The sequence below is a fragment of the Ovis canadensis genome, chromosome X, assembly GCF_042477335.2.
Source record: "Ovis canadensis isolate MfBH-ARS-UI-01 breed Bighorn chromosome X, ARS-UI_OviCan_v2, whole genome shotgun sequence".
In the NCBI taxonomy this organism is placed as follows: domain Eukaryota; kingdom Metazoa; phylum Chordata; class Mammalia; order Artiodactyla; family Bovidae; genus Ovis; species Ovis canadensis.
The window spans coordinates 141745293-141755090 of record NC_091727.1 but is presented as its reverse complement, the minus strand read 5'-3'; the positions used below and the strand labels follow the sequence as shown (position 1 = coordinate 141755090).

General features: G+C 42.1%; 1 pseudogene; it reads left to right on the top strand.

Moving 5' to 3' along the window:
• Positions 1 to 1085: 1085 nt before the first annotated feature.
• Positions 1086 to 2247, top strand: LOC138930061 (DNA-binding protein inhibitor ID-4 pseudogene; annotated as a pseudogene).
• Positions 2248 to 9798: the final 7551 nt, after the last annotated feature.

Below are 9798 nucleotides of genomic sequence, written 5' to 3'. Positions count from 1 at the left end.
AACCTAGTACAGATGAAGAAGAGAGGTATTTGAATTTCAGCAAATATTTCATGCCACACTTCTTTAAGAGATTATCTCTGTTTTGTTTCTTGTTTTGTATGCTGCTTTTTATTGGTGATTTTCTGCTAGCATTTTTTAAGACGCAAAGATATTTGCTTGCTGAGCTCACTCTAGTCCCCAAGCAGTCAGTGTTTCTCCCACCACCAAATGCAGAAAAATGCTTGTCTTTTGCTAAGCAGAGCTGCATGTAATTAAAATTTGGCAAAGGCAGAGCAGGTGTCACAAGGATCTGCTAAACTTAACACTATTGTGAATTGAAGCTAGTTAAATAAAATTTTTAGCAGGATACTTTATTTTTTTTTATCATACTGCAAGTTGAGGTGACATGGAGATGATACCTTAGGTCACCAAGAGGACTTCCATATGTAAGGAGGCCACAAAGCTCTCTATCCTACGTACACTGAGTTATTCATGCACATGCGTAGTTAATTCTAGAAAAGTGTGAAAGGGCCAGCCTGGCACCCTCTCACTTCCCCATTACCAGTATTTATTGCATCCTCTCTCTTTCTACACATTTCAAGTTCCTATGTTAGATGATGTTTCTATCGATTTAGCTAGGAATTTATTGGAAGCAAATTAAGTCATGATCCCTCTGATGGAATAACTGCTTTAAAAGCTAAAGCCGGGAGCGGAGAGGAGGTGCGGTTGTGAGTCTGAGATAGGAGCTGGGGACACCTCGGGCCTGGGGGAGCGCGGCGGCGGCGGCGGCGGGCTGGCTGTAGTCGGAGGTCCGAAGGGAGTGACTCGGGCGCCCGGTGGGCTGCTTTCTTTCCGGTGCCTTTGATTTTTTTTTTTTTTTCCTTGCCTTTTGGTCCCGGCCGAGTGTCGCCCGCTGTCGCCCAGAGAGATTCTCCGGTCAATTGTGGGGCGCGCGATCGCCTGGAGCTTTCCGGTGCCCCGAGCGCAGAGCAGGAGCGCGGGGCGCGAAGGAGAGGGGAGCGGAGCCGGCCGCCAACAAGGGGAGGGGGCCGGAGCTTGCCTGCCTCGCTCGCTCGCCCAAGCGGGTCCGCTCGCGCAGGGCGCAGGGCGCAGTGCGCGCGCGATGAAGGCGGTGAGCCCGGTGCGCCCCTCGGGCCGCAAGGCGCCGTCGGGCTGCGGCGGCGGCGGCGGCGAGCTGGCGCTGCGCTGCCTGGCCGAGCACGGCCACAGCCTGGGCGGTTCGGCGGCCGCGGCGGCGGCGGCGGCGGCCGCGCGCTGCAAGGCGGCCGAGGCGGCCGCCGACGAGCCGGCTCTGTGCCTGCAGTGCGATATGAACGACTGCTACAGCCGCCTGCGGAGGCTAGTGCCCACCATCCCGCCCAACAAGAAAGTCAGCAAAGTAGAGCTCCTGCGGCACGTTATCGACTACATCCTGGTTCTGCAGCTGGCGCTGGAGACGCACCCGGCTCTGCTGAGGCAGCCGCCGCCGCCCGCGCCGCCGCACCTCCCGGCCGGGACCTGCCCGGCCGCGCCGCCGCGGACCCCGCTCACCGCGCTCAACACCGACCCGGCCGGCGCGGTGAACAAGCAGGGCGACAGCATTCTCTGCCGCTGAGCCGCGCGTCCCAGGTGTGCGGCCGCCTGAGCCCGAGCCAGGAGCCCTAGAGAGGGAGGGGGAGAGAGCAGAAGTTAGAGAAAAAGCCAACCGGAGGAAGGAAAAATGTAACAAAAAGATCAGCAAATCTTAGAAACGTTTCATTCGTCATTCCAAGAGACAGGGAAGAAAAATAAAACTTTTCATCTTTGTTGAATTTTTTTTTGCACGTTCATAAACATTCTACATACGTATTCTCTTTTGTCCCATTTATAACCACTGTGAATTGTACATTTTTTGTGTTTTTTGGAGGTGCAGTTAAACTTTTAAGCTTAAGTGTGACAGGACTGATAAATAGAACAATCAAGAGTAAATCCGACTGTTAGAAACCGACTTTGTGACCAAGGAGCTCAATTTTTGTTTTGAAGCTTTACTAATATACCAGAGCATTGTAGATATTTTTCTTTTTTTCTGACATCTATTGTTTAAAATAGATGTTTATACGGAGGCAGGGAACTTTGTGTTCCCTGCAAGAATGTTACATATTGTATAGATAACTGAGTGACATTTCATACCATGTATATATAGAGATGCTCTATAAGTGTGAGAAAGTATATGCTTTAATAGACTACTGTAATTATAAGATATTTTTAATTAAATATTTTTTGTAAATATTATGTGTGTGTTTTTTTTTAATCTGTGGGAATATTTCTTTTGGAAAATTATTTTTCAGCTCAGTTGAAGAGCTCTTGATAATCTTGAATGTCTTTTCTGTTTGGTCTGGCTCTAAATTTGCTTTTGTTTTGCCTGGTGGCCGGTAGACTCGGAAGTAACAGTTATAGCTAGTGATCCTGCATGACTGCATGAGATGTTTAATCACAAAATAAACTTGTTCTGAGTCCAAAAAATAAAATAAAATAAAAGAAAATAGCTAAAGCCTTCAGTGTGGTAGACTCTAGGGATATCTTAAGGGTGAAAAGTGAAAGTGAAAGTGAACTCCCTTAGTCGTGTCCGACTCTGTGACCCCTTAGCGACCCCATGGACCATAGACTACCAGGCTCCTCCATCCATGGGATTTTCCAAGCAAGAGTACTGGAGTGGATTGCCATTTCCTTCTCCAGGGGAGCTTCCCAACCCAGGGATTGAACCCGGGTCTCCCATATTGCAGGCAGACACTTTACTGTCTGAGCCACCATGGCGCTAGTCTAAAGGTATCTTAAGGGTGGATTATTTATTTGAGGACAGTAACCCCCCCCCCCTTAAAGCCCATTCCTAGTCTTGTTACTCCTAAGCCCAATTCCTATTTTAATTTTTTTTTTCTTATAAGGCATGTCACAATGTTCCACAGTTCCTGCTTAGAACCTAAGGTAACACCTTCCTTAAAACAAACAAGCAAATAAAACCCTTTTATCTCTGAAACTAAACAGGCTTAACACAGCTAATATACAGAGGGTTTCCAGTAGGCTTCTTCTAGCATAAGAGTTTTTTAATTAAAAATTTGAAATTGATTATACATTCACACATGAAACCATTGACCACTGCTTCAAATCCATTCTAGTCAAATTCTATATATCTCAGCTTTCATAAACTGAAAATGGTTTGTTTGGTTTTTATTCTTGGCAAACAAAACCTTATGTGAAAATCACATAAGTATTATTTTAATTATTCCATATCAAGAAATGGCAAAATCAACAAGTGGGACTATTCAAAAACTTCTGCACAGCAAAAGAAACAACACAATGAAAAGATAATCTACAGAATGGTAAAAAAAAAAATCCATATCTCAGATAAGGAGTTAATATTCAAAAATATAGAATGAACCCAAACAACTTAATAAAAATGCAAGCAATCCAATTAAAATGGTCAGAAGAACAAAATAGTTCTTTTTCCAAAGAGGGACATCAAAATGGCCAAAAGGAACATGAAAAGACGCTAATCATTGAGAAAATGCAAATCAAAACCATAGTGGGATGTCATCTCACACCTGTTAGAATGGCTGTTATGAAGCAGACAAGACAAAAGGTGTTATCGAGGATGTGGTGAAAAGGGAACCCTTATACTTCATTGGTGGGAATGTAAATTGGTCCAACCCTTATGGAAAACAGTATGGAAGTTCTTCAAAAAATTTAAAAAAGTCTCTGTTTTCTTCTCCTCCCTTAGTAACTGAATCAATGGGTATCACTATACACAAAACCATGTTGAGTCACTAAAAGTTAATTGTGTAGTACCACGTGACTATATACCATGAAAACAGTCATCTCCATCATGGTTTATAATTACAGAAAGAAGTTATCATATTCATATTTTAACTCATTTTTTTTCATATTTTCATTCCTAGGGAATGAATTTCATCAAAAAGAAAAGGCATATTTCTATTTAAAAATTAAGAAATATGTAGAAAAAATTCAAACAAGTATTCTAATCATGAACAGCATAAAAGGGCAGCGGATGGTTGCATTTCTGGCAGGCAATAATGACTGAACATTTCATTTATTTCTTTTGACTGAGTTCAGTTCAGTCGCTCAGCCGTGACCGACTCTTTGCGACCCCATGAATCACAAAACGCCAGGCCTCCCTGTCCATCACCATCTCCCGGAGTTCACTCAGATTCACGTCCATCGAGTCCGTGATGCCATCCAGCCATCTCATCCTCTGTCGTCCCCTACTTTTCCTGCCCCCAATCCCTCCCAGCATCAGAGTCTTTTCCAATGAGTCAACTCTTCGCATGAGGTGGCCAAAGTACTGGAGCTTCAGCTTTAGCATCATTCCTTCCAAAGAAATCCCAGGGTTGATCTCCTTCACAATGGACTGGTTGGATCTCCTTGCAGTCCAAGGGACTCTCAAGAGTCTTCTCCAACACCACAGTTCAAAAGCATCAATTCTTTGGCACTGAGCTTTCTTCACAGTCCAACTCTCACATCCATACATGACCACAGGAAAAACCATAGCTTTGACTAGACGGGCCTTAGTCGGCAAAGTAATGTCTCTGCTTTTGAATATGCTGTCTAGGTTGGTCATAACTTTTCTTCCAAGGACTAAGTGTATTTTAATTTAATAGCTGCAGTCACCATCTTCAGTGATTTTGGAGCCCCCCAAAATAAAGTCTGACACTGTTTCCACTGTTTCCCCATCTATTTCCCATGAAGTGATGGGACCGGATGTCATGATTTTTGTTTTCTGAATGTTGAGCTTTAAGCCAACATTTTCGCTCTCCTCTTTAACTTTCATCAAGAGGCTTTTTAGTTCCTCTTCACTTTCTGCCCTAAGGGTGGTGTCATCTACATATCTGAGGTTATTGATATTTCTCCCGGCAATCTTGATTCCAGCTTGTGTTTCTTCCAGTCCAGCCTTTTTCTTGATGTACTCTGCATAGAAATTAAATAAGCAGGGTGAATATGCAGCCTTGACATACTCCTTTTCCTATTTGGAACCAGTCTGTTGTTCCCTGTCCAGTTCTAGCTGTTGCTTCCTGGCCTGCATACAGATTTCTCAAGAGGCAGGTCAGGTGATCTGGTATTCCCATCTCTTGAAGAATTTTCCACAGTTTATTGTGATCCACACAGTCAAAGGCTTTGGCATAGTCAATCAAGAAGAAATAGATGTTTTTCTGGAACTCTCTTGCTTTTTTCATGATCCAGCGGATGTTGACAATTTGATCTCTGGTTCCTCTGCATTTTCTAAAACCAGCTTGAACATCAGGGAGTTCACGGGTCATGTATTGCTGAAGTCTGGCTTGGAGAATTTTGTGCATTACTTAATAACGTGTGAGATGAGTGCAATTGTGCGGTAGTTTGAGCATTCTTTGGTATTGCCTTTCTTTGGAATTGGAATGAACACTGACCTTTTCCAGTCCTGTGGCCACTGCTGAGTTTTCCAAATTTGCTGGCATACTGAGTACAGCCCTTTCACAGCATCATCTTTCAGGATTTGAATCAGATCAACTGGAATTCCATCACCTCCCCTAGCTTTGTTCGTAGTGATGCTTTCTAAGGCCAACTTGACTTCACATTCCAAGATGTCTGGCTCTAGATTAGTGATCACATCATCAAGATTATCTGGGTCATGAAGATGTTTTTTGTACAGTTCTTCTGTGTATTCTTGCCACCTCTTCTTAATATCTTCTGCTTCTGTTAGGTCCAGACTATTTCTGTCCTTTATCAAGCCCATCTTTGCATGAAATGTTCCCTTGGTATCTCTAATTTTCTTAAATATTGCCATGCTTTTATTGATCTCTACCAATTGTATTAAGTGACTTTATAAAATTAAATCATTCATGCAGAAAGTATCATGCACACTTACACTTAAGAATCACATTATATGTGTTGAAGCTATAATTCATCTTTCCCTTGATATTTAGTATCATCACTTTTCATCAATAACCCAGTAAGTACTTTTTGGGTTCTATGTTTGCCAAAAGGAGTAGTTACTTAAAACTTTGAAAACTTCTAGAGAATATATTCTGGAAGGCCAACCATAATTGCTACTTATATAAAAGAGAATCACCAAGGTGGGAATGCAAATTGGTGTAGTCACTATGGGAAAAAAGTATGGCAGGTCCTCAAAAAATCTAAACATTGAGTTGCCATATGATCCAGCAATCCTATTTCTGGGCATATATCCAGACAAAAATATAATTTGAAAAGATACACTCACCATTAAGAACATATCTTAGCAGCACTATTCACAATAACCAAGATATGGAAACAATCTAAATGTTCATTAACTGATGAACAGATAAAGAAGAGGTGGTACATATATACAATGGAATACTACTCAGCCATAAAAAAGAATGAAAGAATGTCATTTGCAGCAACATGAATAGACTGATGAGATTATCATACTAAATGAAATAAGTCAAACAAAGAAACATAAATATGATGTAACATTTTTGTGGATTCTCAAATGCAACATAAATGAACATATCTATGAAACAGAAATAGATTCAGAGATATAGAGAACAGACTTGTGGTTGCTAAGGAATGGGGAAGGGGGAAGGAAGGATTTGGAGTTAGAGATTAGCAGATACAAACTATCATAGATAGACTGGATAAATAAAAAATGTCCTGTTGTATAGCACACAGAACTATATTCAATATTCTGTGATAAACCATAATAAAAAAGAATATGAAAAAGAATATATACATATATGAATGAATTTGATGTACAGCAGAAATTAAGTAATGTCTCTGTTTGGGTGCCACTTGCCAGAGACCAGCTCCAGCAGCCAGGGATTCAACCTGAAGAGATGGATGGTGTCAGCGATGATGATGTAGTTTCTGACTCATAGTACGGGGCTACATGTTTATTTCAAGCTTCAAGTTCTCTTTTATACTTTGACAACAGCATTCAGTTCAGTTCAGTTCAGCCCAGTCGCTCAGTCATCTCCGACTCCTTGAAACCCCATGAATCGCAACACGCCAGGCTTCCCTGTCCATCACCAACTCCTGGAGTTCACTCAGATTCGCGTCCATCGAGTCCGTGATGCCATCCAGCCATCTCATCCTCTATCGGCCCCTTCTCCTCCTGCCCCCAATCCCTCCCAGCATCAGAGTCTTTGCCAATGAGTCAACTCTTCGCATGAGGTGGCCAGAGTAATGGAGTTTCAGCTTTAACATCATTCCTTCCAAAGAAATCCCAGGGTTGATCTCCTTCAGAATGGACTGGTTGGAACTCCTTGCAGTCCAAGGGACTCACAAGAGTCTTCTCCAACACCACAGTTCAAAAGCATCAATTGTTCGGCATTCAGCCTTCTTCACAGTCCAACTGTCACATCCATACATGACCACAGGAAAAACCATAGCCTTGACTAGATGGATCTTAGCCGGCAAAGTAATGTCTCTGCTTTTGAATATGCTATCTAGGTTGATCATAGCTTTCCTTCCAAGGAGTAAGTGTCTTTTAATTTCATGGCTGCAGTCACCATCTGCAGTGATTTTGGAGCCCCCCAAAATAAAGTCTGACACTGTTTCCACTGTTTCCCCATCTATTTGCCATGAAGTGATGGGACCGGATGCCATGATCTTCATTTTCTGAATGTTGAGCTTTAAGCCAAATTTTTCACTCTCCTTTTTAACTTTCATCAAGAAACTTTTTAGTTCCTCTTGACTTTCTGACATAAGGTTGGTGTCATCTGCATATCTGAGGCTATTGATATTTCTCTCAGCAATCTTGATTCCAGCTTGTGTTTCTTCCAGTCCAGCGTTTCTCATGATGTACTCTTCATATAAGTTAAATAAGCAGGGTGACAATTTACAGCCTTGACGTACTCCTTTTCCTATTTGGAAACAGTCTGTTGTTCCATGTCCAGTTCTAACTGTTGCTTCCTGACCTGCATACAGGTTTCTCAAGAGGCAGGTCAGGTGGTGTGGTATTCCCATCTCTTTCAGAATTTTCCACAGTTGATTGTGATCCACACAGTCAAAGGCTTTGGCATAGTCAATCATTCAGAAAGAGATGTTTTTCTGGACCTCTCTTGCTTTTTCCATGATCCAGCGGACGCTGACAATTGGAACTCTGGTTCCTCTGCATTTTCTAAAACCAGCTTGAACATCTGGAAGTTCACGGTTCACGTATTGCTGAAGCCTGGCTTGGAGAACTTTGAGTGTTACTTTACTAGCATGTGAGATGAGTGCAATTGTGTGGTAGTTTGAGCATTCTTTGGCATTGACTTTGTTTGAGATTGGAATGAAAACTGACCTTTTCCTGTGCTTTGGCCACTGCTGAGTTTTCCAAATTTGCTGGCATATTGAGTGCAGCCCTTTCACAGCATCATCTTTCAGGATTTGAAACAGCTCAACTGGAATTCCATCACCTCCCCTAGCTTTGTTCGTAGTGATGCTTTCTAAGGCCCACTTGACTTCACATTCCAAGATGTCTGGCTCTAGATGAGTGATCACCTCATCGTGATTATCTGGGTCGTGAAAATCTTTTTTGTACAGTTCTTTTGTGTATTCTTGCCACGTCTTCTTAATATCTTCTGCTTCTGCTAGGTCCATACCATTTCTGCCCTTTATCGAGTCCATGATTGCATGAAATGTTCCCTTGGTATCTCTAATTTTCTTGAAGACATTTCTAGTCTTTCCCATTCTGTTGTTTTCCTCTATTTCTTTACATTGATTGCTGAAGAAGGCTTTCTTATCTCTTGCTATTTTTTGGAAATCTGCATTCCGATGCTTATAGCTTTCTGTTTCTCCTTTGCTTTCGCTTCTCTTTTTTTCACAGCTATTTGTAAGGCCTCCCCAGACAGCCATTTTGCTTTTTTGTGTTTCTTTTCCATGCAGATGGTCTTGATCCCTGTCTCCTGTACAATGTCACAAACCTCATTCCTTAGTTCATCAGGCACTCTATCTATCAGATCTAGTCCCTTAAATCTATTTCTCACTTCCACTGTATAATCATAAGGGATTTTATTTAGGTCATACCTGAATGGTCTAATGGTTTTCCCTACTTTCTGCAATTTAAGTCTGAATTTTGCAATAAGGAGTTCATGATCTGAGCCACAGTCAGCTCCTGGTCTTGTTTTTGTTGACTGTATAGAGCTTCTCCATCTTTGATGGAAAGAATATAATCAATCTGATTTCCGTGTTGACCATCTGGTGATGTCTATGTGTAGAGTCTTCTCTTGTGTTGTTGGAAGAGGGTGTTTGCTATGACCAGTGCATTTTCTTGGAAAAACTCTATTAGTCTTTGCCCTGCTTCATTCCACATTCCAAAGCCAAATTTGCCTGTTACTCCAGGTGTTTCATATCTTTCTACTTTTGCATTCCAGTCCCCTATAATGAAAAGGACAGCCTTTTTAGGTGTTAGTTCTAAAAGGTCTTGCAGCTCTTCATAGAACCGTTCAACTTCAGCTTCTTCAGCATTACTGGCAGGCCATAGACTTGGATTATTGTGATATTGAATGGTTTGCCTTGGAGACGACCAGAGATCATTCTGTTGTTTTTGAGATTGCATCCAAGTACTGCATTTTGGACTCTTTTGTTGACCATGATGGCTACTCCATTCCTTCTGAGGGATTCCTGCCCACAGTAGTAGATATAATGGTCATCTGAGTTAAATTCACCCATTCCAGTCCATTTTAGTTTGCTGATTCCTAGAATGTTGACATTCACTCTTGCCATCTCTTGTTTGACCACTTCCAATTTGCCTTGATTCATGGACCTGACAGTCCAGGTTCTTATGCAATATTGCTCTTTACAGCATCCGACCTTACTTCTATCACCAGT